This window comes from Triticum aestivum, chromosome 2A (assembly GCF_018294505.1).
Source record: "Triticum aestivum cultivar Chinese Spring chromosome 2A, IWGSC CS RefSeq v2.1, whole genome shotgun sequence".
In the NCBI taxonomy this organism is placed as follows: domain Eukaryota; kingdom Viridiplantae; phylum Streptophyta; class Magnoliopsida; order Poales; family Poaceae; genus Triticum; species Triticum aestivum.
The window spans coordinates 608,815,459-608,825,030 of NC_057797.1; the positions used below are offsets into that span (position 1 = coordinate 608,815,459).

General features: G+C 48.9%; 1 pseudogene; it reads right to left on the reverse strand.

The window, feature by feature from the left end:
* Positions 1-2,109: 2,109 nt before the first annotated feature.
* Positions 2,110-6,395, reverse strand: LOC123189715 (disease resistance protein RGA5-like; annotated as a pseudogene).
* Between the last annotated feature and the right edge of the window lie 3,177 nt (positions 6,396-9,572).

The following is a 9,572-nucleotide window of genomic DNA, read 5'->3' on the forward strand; positions in this document are numbered from 1 at the left end:
AATATCAACATCTACAATACCAAATATGTATACTATGAAACTAGAGTTCATAACGAATCTAACAATATTGATTTGGCATTGTGATTTTTTATTATTTTTTCTATATGTTTGTTCAAAGTAGAGATAATTTGATTTTGGACAAAAAAAGGACCGGAGGGAGTACATGTTATCCAAAATTATATTGTTGGGTTCCTATTTGAATGTAGTTTGCAGTGATATTATTTTTGCTACATATAATTTATAATTTATTAGTTAATGTTATGGTCAAAATATGATGCAAAATACAAGGAGGATTAGTAAACCTGGGCTGGGAGGTGGTATGTTCCGACTTCCGAGGTGAAAACTTTCTCCTTTCGTAGTGTTACCATTTTATACTTGGCTTTTCCTTTTGCAAGTGAAAAGAAAAATCTCACCCACATCTCCAATGAAAATCTCTCACCCAACCTCCATTTGTCAGGGTGGGATTAAATTACAAGTAAATTGGTTTTGTACCTCTAAAGTTGTCGGTGGAGAATAATACTGATATTTCATCTTAGCTTGTCTACTTGGCATGATCCAAATGAAGGCCATGCGTTTGGCAGCTCTGATCCCGGCGTTTACAGTATCAGTAGGGACTTGGGTTTCTGTAATGTAATATGTGGATGTCACCCTTTTTAGGGTCTGTATGAACTTTTCTTTCTATCATCACATTGAAACGCAAGGCTTTTTACCTGTTGTTTAAAAAAATGGCTTTTCCGTTCTGACAGGATTGGTCCACCTATCAGTCTTACATGCCCCGAGACGTATATGAATTTGTTTGGACATCTCCTCCGTGGCTACTTCACCCTTTGCTCGCGCGCCACCACTCACCACAAAGCATGGCAAGAAAGATGGTATACAAAATTTATTTTTTGAGGGCAGAAAAATGATACAAATTGAGAGGGGAAATCAACACAAAATGGATCTGGCTGGAAGAACTCCATCTAGCGGCGAAATGACTATTGGGCCCGGCGATGGTGCGCCGGAGTTTCAACAGCTGACAGCCGAGCGCGCGGAGTCCGCTACGGCGCGATGTCAGGAAGGTCCATCTTCATCGCCGTAGCGACGATGCCATGCCATGATGGACCGTCCCAACACCGTCTCCATTCCCATTGTTCGATCCATTTTGCTGCTCATCAACCGACAGCGGAGGTGGATGGCCCATACTGACACTGAGAAGCTCCTGCATGCTCTGCTACTGCTCCCTGTAGGAAACATCCGTGCTCTGTCTAGTGTCTACACAGCATCCATGTCCATGTCCAAACGAAATTGTTGAAATTATTTAGTATGCCTTCCGTATATAGAAAACAATCAGTGATCCAACACGATATTCCATAAGAATCATTGCCACGAAATACAACATATATAAACTGTCCTTTTCAGAAATGCAAACAGTGCAAGGAATAAATGTTCAGTTGCATACGTTTGATGCAAGAAGCAAACTTACACATACAACAATAACAAGAACATATGATCGAGATAATCTTGCATAATTAGAGGAGAACCCAAGCAAAGTGTAATCGTGCATAATCTTGGAGACGAAGGAGAAACAGTTTGTCGAGATATCTAGCAGAACAAAGCAAAGTGATAGCTCGATATTCCCGACTGGGAGAAAATGCAGTAATCCATCTCCGTCCGCTGCAATACGACATAAATGTTGGAGACACCTCAATGTTCCTTGCCATGCCTCATCTTGTTGCTCCATAGAAAAGAATCGACTTCCCTGAAAATCGGTGTCTCTACGAGAATGGTTGAACTCTCAAAATTACTCATGTGTTGCCGAGTTAATCAAACAGTGCTAACATATAGGACTGCTTTACTTCAAGCTATATGCAACTCAAATTTTATTGTGCACACTCAGACCTAGACATTTGCAAAGACTTGCCTACCGCTCGTTAATAAGAGAAACGGAAGCACATAGAACAATTGCTGGAGTACACACTCGCGCTAGGGTTCCCCCGCTCCCCTCCCGCCGCCGCCGCCCCTCCCGCCGCCGCCGGCCGTCGGCCCCGCCCCCCCCCCCCCCCCCCCCGCCTCCGCCCCCTTCCGCCCTACCCCCCCTCCGTCTTGGCCGCCTCGCGCCGCCTCCCCGGGAGGTGGCCGGGGCGGAGCTCGCGCCCCTCGCCCGCGGGACCCCGCCCTCCCCATCTCCCCCCGCCGCCGTCGGCGGGCGCCCCCGGCGCTGGCCCGGGTGGTGCCGGCGGCGGCGGGCCTTCCAGTCCCCGCGCGCCCGTGCTCCCTTCCCGGGGCAGGGAGGCGGCGGCGGTGCAGCCCGGCTTGGCTGCGGTCCGGCGGCCCTGCGGTGGCGGCCGGCGGCCGGCGTGGTGACGGCGCCGCTCCTTGGCGGCGGGGCGGCGTGGTGGTGCCGGGTGGCCGTCGACGCGCCCCCGGCCCAGATCCGGGCACGTCGGGCCCATCTGGGCCCCTGGGGCCGGCCCCCCGGCATGGTCTCGTTGTCTGCGGCGCGGTGAGGAGGAGGAGCGGCTCGGACTTGGGGCGTCGACGTCGATGGCGTGCCGGCAGCAGCGGGAAGGCGGGAGCTTTACGGGCCCACGAGGGCTCGGCCGGGCCTGTGGGCCTACGGGCCTGGTGTGCTCCTGCTATTGCGTCCGGACGGCTACTGTCGCTGACGGTGGAGGTGGGGCCCTCCCACGTGCCGATGGTGCTGATGCCCTAGTCCCGGCTCTGATTCCTCGTCGTGCTGTTCTCACTTCGCGGTGCCGTGGTGAGACGGCGTGGAGGCCTCATGACTGCGTTGGCGTAGGGTGGTGGTTGGTTTGGTGGCGGGATCCGGAGCGCCCGAGGTGCGGGTTGGGATCGGGGGAAACCCCTGTCGGCGTGGCCGACCCCGGCGCGGTGGCGCCTGTGGGTGCCGCCTGACCTTCCGGGAGGGCGTCGGGGGCTACTCTTCCTATCGCCTCGTCGTGTACCGGGGGAAACCCTTGGCAGCAGCGTCGTCATCGTCGCGATCCTTCTTGGAGGTGTTGATTGGTGCCGGTGCTTCGGAGTCTTGGAGCCTAGTGGATTAGACCGGTGGGCCTAGCGATCGCGAGGCTTCTTCGTTTTTGTTGATCCGCCGTTGTCGGCATTTGTTTCTTTTGCTCTTTTTCTGTTGTTTCTTTTGGGCGTGACTTTGCTGCTTCCGCCCCAGCACCTATCCCTGTATAATCCGGTTGGTTGCTTTGTATACAAAGCGGGGGGAAACCCTTTTTCGGCAATAAGAGAAACTATAACTAATCAAATGTTGGAAAAAATGTTGGTAGAGATGTGCATTGTCGATTTAAATGAAGCATCTCCAATTTTTGAATCTGCATAGATCTATGGAAGTCTTGCTACAACAAAAAGAAAGGTGCAGTATTATGGTGAGCTACAGACCAAACTAGAAGTTTGGAAACTAACAGACAGACTAGAGACAGGAGATTTGAGGTGGAAATTTGAACGTACCATGAATTACCACCAAAACCTCCATGCTGTTTGTTAGTAACATTGGATATCGATTTTAATGTGAGCATGGCCAGGATGCATGTTCATAGCGCTCCTAATGGCTGACTCTGCGCTTCTCTGTTCAGATTCAGTCTCACTCCCAATCCCCACAGAGATTCTTTCAAGTGCTAACAAGTGCTCGATGCCTGTAGGCGTGGTGCTGTCGTCCTTCTTCCACCCCCTGGCGTTCAAAGGTAGAGAGAGGCTCTGGAGCTTAGGCATTGCTCCGGCTTGGAAGGTCAGTTGTGGCATGACAGTCCAGTAGACAACAAACCGCTTCAGGATTGCGAATGATGTCCCATAGATGACAATTGTTTCTTCCAGGGCTCTATTGAACGTTAATTCTAGGTCCATGAGGGCGGGTAACTCCGCGAGAATACCAACATCATCCTTGTCTAACTTATCAACAGTGATATGCAAGCTCTGGAGGTTATGGAGTTCCCCAATCCAGCTTGGGGCCCGGGATATTCGCATCATGGAGAGTCCCATGAGGTTGGGGGGAGGAGGCGACAAGGTTAGTGCCTCAGGTATCCAAGAATCAGGTGAAAATACATTCAGGGAGTCGAGGTTACAAAGTTTCCCCAAAGAAGAGTTTAGAACATCCATGTCCACATCTTCAGAAAAACCGGTTCTGAGGTACAGAAGTCTCAGATTGGTGAGCTCTCCTAGGCCCTTGATACTGTTGATTGAGGTGTGCAGCGTGTCAAACCATCTCAGACGCTGTAGATATGTCATTTTACCGATGCCCTCAGGCAACAAACACGGCAGGTGAAAAATATGCAGAGACAACAAACACGGCAGGTGAAAAATATCCATTGGGATACAGGACCCATCTATATCAAATGTTTCCAACTTTTGTAGCCCTCTAATCTGCGTTGGTAGCTGGCAGTTATCACAGCCTTCAATCTGTATATGTCGCAGCTGATATAACTTGCACAATCCTGTCAGGTCGATTTTCCGGTTGCCATCAACAGAACTAGAACTGAAGTCAGCAATAAAAACTCGAAGATACTTGAATTCTGCCAATGAAGGTATATTCGTGGAGCCTCTCCAGTTTGCAAATGATCGCACTTGTGACATATTAACGTCCCTTGGCAATGTTGCACCATCCAAGTTGAAGAGCATCCGACGGGGCTTTTGAAGCTGTCCTGTAATGGCCTCTGGGTTGTCTACTACAGTGATAAAATTCTCTTCCGCAGATTTGTACAGGATAAGATCCAACAACATATCGTGTACTTTGCAAGTTAACACTGACCCATGCATGTCAATCTGTACAGGTTGAATAAGACTCATGTTGACAAGCTCATTAAAATAACTTATCGCAATCTGTTTTGGATTTTGTCCATGTGCTTTACTAACAAAGCCTTCAGAAACCCATAGGCTTACCAACTCGTGCCTATATATTTCAGAGTCCTCCAGAAACATACCAAGATACAAGAAGCATGTCTTGAGGTGGTGAGGAAGATTTTTGTAGCTAAGGTTCAAGATCTGTCTCATTGCTTCCAAGGTAAGATTTGTGCCTGACACTGACCCCAATGAATTCAGTACATGTTTCCACCTCTCCTTTTGGTTGGAACGATCACTTGCCAATAGGCTGGATATGCTAATGATTGCAAGTGTCAAACCACCACACTTCTTGAGAATCTCAACTGAAACATCTCTGAGTTGACCTGGAGAAGCTTCTTCAGAGCAAAATATCCTACCAAAAAACAATTTTCTTGAGTCTTCTTCACTAAGAGGTTCCATTTCAAGAATACTCTCGTGGTGACCAAAACAACATGCCCCAGCCACAGTCGTGATTCTTGTAGTTACTATTAATCTACTACCAAGATTATTTTCTGGGAAAGCACATTTAATAATATTCCATGCTGATACATCCCATAGATCATCGATAATAACCAAGTACCTGCAAGAATATCAGTACAACGGTAAGTAAATTAACACAAGATATCAAATATTTCAACAGGTTAAAGGTAGACGAAAAATATTTGTTATCAAGTTAACATTGATTCTCGTATAGAAGAACATAATATTAAATCATTTAAGGAAATCCAACTATCAGAGGCACATGTAAACAACAACAATATACAAAGTAAAAATAAGTACCTCTTGTTTTTTAGATTTTCTCTGACTTAGTCGAGAAGAACATTTAACTCACAGTCATGACAATATTGTCCACACCCAAGTTGGGTTAATAAACTATGCAGAAGTTTTGGCATATTTGACTTTTGAGACACCGGCAAAAATGCACCACACTGAAATTTCCCCTCCAGCTTATGGTATACCTGATTGGCATGTGTTGTTTTTCCCAAACCTCCAAAACCAATAACTGATACAATCTTCAACTTCTTCTCCTCATCTTTTAGCCAATTGACAAGCATATTGGTTGGGCCATCCATACCAACAACTTTAGATGATTCTTCATAGAGTGCCACAACGCGTTGGTCAACTGCCACATTGCCCGATTTGGGGATATCAATCTTATATCTTTCACGCCGCTCACTTGTTTCACGCACAAGTTTCTTGATGTCCCGAATCTGCCCAGCGATCTGATGGCGGCCCCTTGAAGTTTTGAGGCGTTGAGTGGTGTCTTGGATAAAACCAGTTTTTTTGCTTTTCTCCCCAGTTTTGCACATGAAGTCATCGATAACATCCTCGATGTCATACGACATCTCCCTGACCGCGTCCCTCCAGCTAGCGGTGTGTTTATCCAGCGTATCCACATCCGCAAGGCTCTCTAGAGCATCCTTCATGCTGCTCAGTTCATCGCTGATGTGCTTCACCTCCTTCCTCAGGTTCTTTAGCTTGGCAAACTCCTCTCCCATCAGAGTGGCCAGCTTACCCAGGAGAGAGTTCATCACCCCGGTTGAAGCGCTCACCATTATTCCATTCATCTCTGGCTGGACAACTATTTATCTTTGCTCTTTAGTTATACATGTGATGTACCTGAAAATTTGAAACAGCCTGCTGAATGAAGGAAATTTATAGCAAAAAGGCCAAGAAACAAATGGGGCAGAGACTTCAACAGTCCATCCATATATAACATCAGGTTTTATTTCTGATGATTTCAGAGCATTGACCAGGAGGCAGGAGGACCATGTTTTTTGGATGGTTGGATAGGGCATCATTCTCTTTGCCAGGTTTCCCCCAGACTTTGTAACTGAACCTTCAGCCAAAATATTATAGTATACGCAGTCTTTACAAGAGGCGAAGATAGACAGAGTTTTAGACGTTTTTCTTCGATAGGAGACCTTGACTATATGGCAGAACCCGGAAGCAATTACGCAGCCAGGTGAGCCTGTTAAGTGAACCTGATAGGTCAGGTGCTTTTAACAAAATCGGGAGAACTCTCTTTTTTGAAATAAAGAAGGGTTCCCCCTTCCGATTTCCAACAGCGAGCTACATAGGTTCAGTACTACTAATCTAAAAGGACCAACATCACCATAAAACTACTGCCAGCAGGGGAAATAAAAGGAGGTGCACTCCAGACATATCCAGGAAATGTCACCAGACATCCGAACAAAAACGAAACCAAACTGGCTTAAACAGCCCACGACATCTCAGTCTAGCCACTTACAGGAACAGCAAAATATAAACCCAACCACACGCCCAGCTTGCAGGAACAGAAATACTGCAGAAGACTCAGAGCTTCAGGGAGACGCCCAGCTCGGGGCTGTCAGGTCCTTGAATCATTCTTTGATTACGAAGCAGCTGGATTTTCGTTACAAGTTGATTTCACTTGAGGATCAAACTGCTTTGTTGGTTGGTGGTCGGAATACGAATTTTGGCAAGGGATTAGCACTAAGCCTTCTTGCATGTCTGATTTATATGATAACCTGTTTCCTTCTTATACGGGTAAAGATAGAATGTTCGTTATGATTGGAGTCTATGGATGAGACGAAATAATTGGTACTAATTCCAAGGGATTAGACCTTCAGAGTACAGATCCTACCAATGTATAGTAGCTTTTTTTCCTCTGTCACATCTTAAACACATGGGCAAAACTTCAGAAAGGCGCACTACGAACGCTGATGCAACAGGGGGGCTGCAAAATGGCTAAGATGACACATGAATTTATGGGTGGCGACACGGCTAGGACACGAAGAGACTGGCAATGTAATCTCGTACGGCATGAACACCCCAGATCCACCCGGCCGGGCGTTTACTCTCTTTTCAGAAGAAAAGAAAAACTAGATCCAGTCCGAGATCTAAAATCATACTCCGTACGATTTAACCGACCCTCAGAATAAAATGCAGAAAGCTGAAGACATGGAGATAGACCTGAGCAGGTTGCTGAAGCAATGGATCAGCAGCAGTTACCGAAAAAGGGTTTCCCCCCGCTTTGTATTACAAAGCAACAACATCGATACAACCAACGATAGGTGCTGGGGCAGAAGCAGTACAGGCATGCCCAAAAGAAAAGAAAGAGAAAACACAAAAGAAAAAAAATGCCGACAACGGCGGATCAACGAAAACGAAGATGACTCGCAACCGCTGCGCCCGCCGGAGAATTCCACCACGCTCCTAGCACCACGAAACGCCGCATACCAAGTAACACCTTCAAGAAGGAACGCGACGACAACGACGCTGCTACCGGACATGGCCTAGGGTTTCCCCCGGTACGCGAGGGGCCGAGGGAGGGATGGGGGATATCTGACGCCCTTCAGGAAGGCACGGCGGTGCCCACGGGCGTCACCGCGTCGGTGCCGAACAGGCCGACAAGGATTTCTCCCAACCCCCAATCAACCACGACCCTAGACGATCCATCACGCTCCACCATACTTGCCGTCCACCAATATGCGCCACCACGGACTCGCAGTCACCATCGCCGTCTCACTGTGACAAGCGAAGCGAGACCGGCGGGATCGAGAGGAACCAGCCGGAAACGAGGAGCAGCAGGGTCAGCGGCCACGTGGGAGGGGACAACCTCCACCACCCTCGGCGATGACCGACCGGACGTAGCTCAGGAGCAAACCAGGCACCCCTGCCCGGCCGAGCCTGAAGCGGGCTCGTGAAGCTCCCGTCGCTGCGCTGCAGTACACGCGCCACCGTCTCCGCCTTCCCCAGCCCAAGCCACCCCTCCGTCCGCCGGAAAGCACATGCCAGGCCCACCCAGACCCATCCCAGATCTGGCAGGAAGGGCCCCCCCCGCCATCGGCCGCCCGGAAGAGTCCACACGCACTTGCCACTCGAGTGGCCGCCGGAAGACAGCCGACGAAACCAGCCCGCTGGGTGCACCATGGGGCCACGGGGCCCGAGCTACAACGGCCGGGGAGGAAAAACGGGGCGCGCCGCCGGCATCACGGATACCTACGCCGGCGGCGGCAGCTCACCCCCGTCGCTTGCTGGAGGCGACGCTGGGTACGGGGGGCTGGCTTGTCTTCCTCAGCAGCAGTTTCGATGGAAGTACAAGAACAGACGCGTAGGGGGGGGGGGCTGCTAACCTCAGTCAGGTATCCTCCTCGTCTTGTTGCATTTTCTCTCGTCTGTTTACCTCCTCCCATTCTTTCATATTTCTAAACTAAACCTGTTTTTGCTAATCTCTTCAACCTAGCCGTGGGATATTTTTTCTGTTTTCTCATGTTAAGGTCTTACAAGCATCTACGGCTGGACTCCCTATCTCATTGGGCAGATGGACCGGTCAGTGACCGGTCACTTTTCCCCGACCCAATCAGACTCCTCAAACAGCACGACCGGCACCGCTCATACTCAGCCCATATATGAGCACTAGTAGAAAAAGGGCCATTTGTCCCGGTTGGGAAACAGGGACTAAAGGGTCGGTACTAAAGCCCTACACCTTTAGTCTCGGTTCTTATACCAACCGGGACAGATGGCGCTTCACGTGGCCGTTGCAGCTTGCCCTGGCAAGGGGGCCTTTTGTCCCGGTTGGTAGCACCAACCGGGACCAATAGGCGTCCACGCGTCAGCATTTCAGAGGTTGGAGTTTTTTTAAGGGGGGTTAGGGGGTTTTGAGGGGTTAATTTAGGTGTTTCATATATTGTGTTAGCTAGCTAATTAAAAGTAATTATCAACCCAACAAATTAAATTAGAGTGATGAGATACATATGATA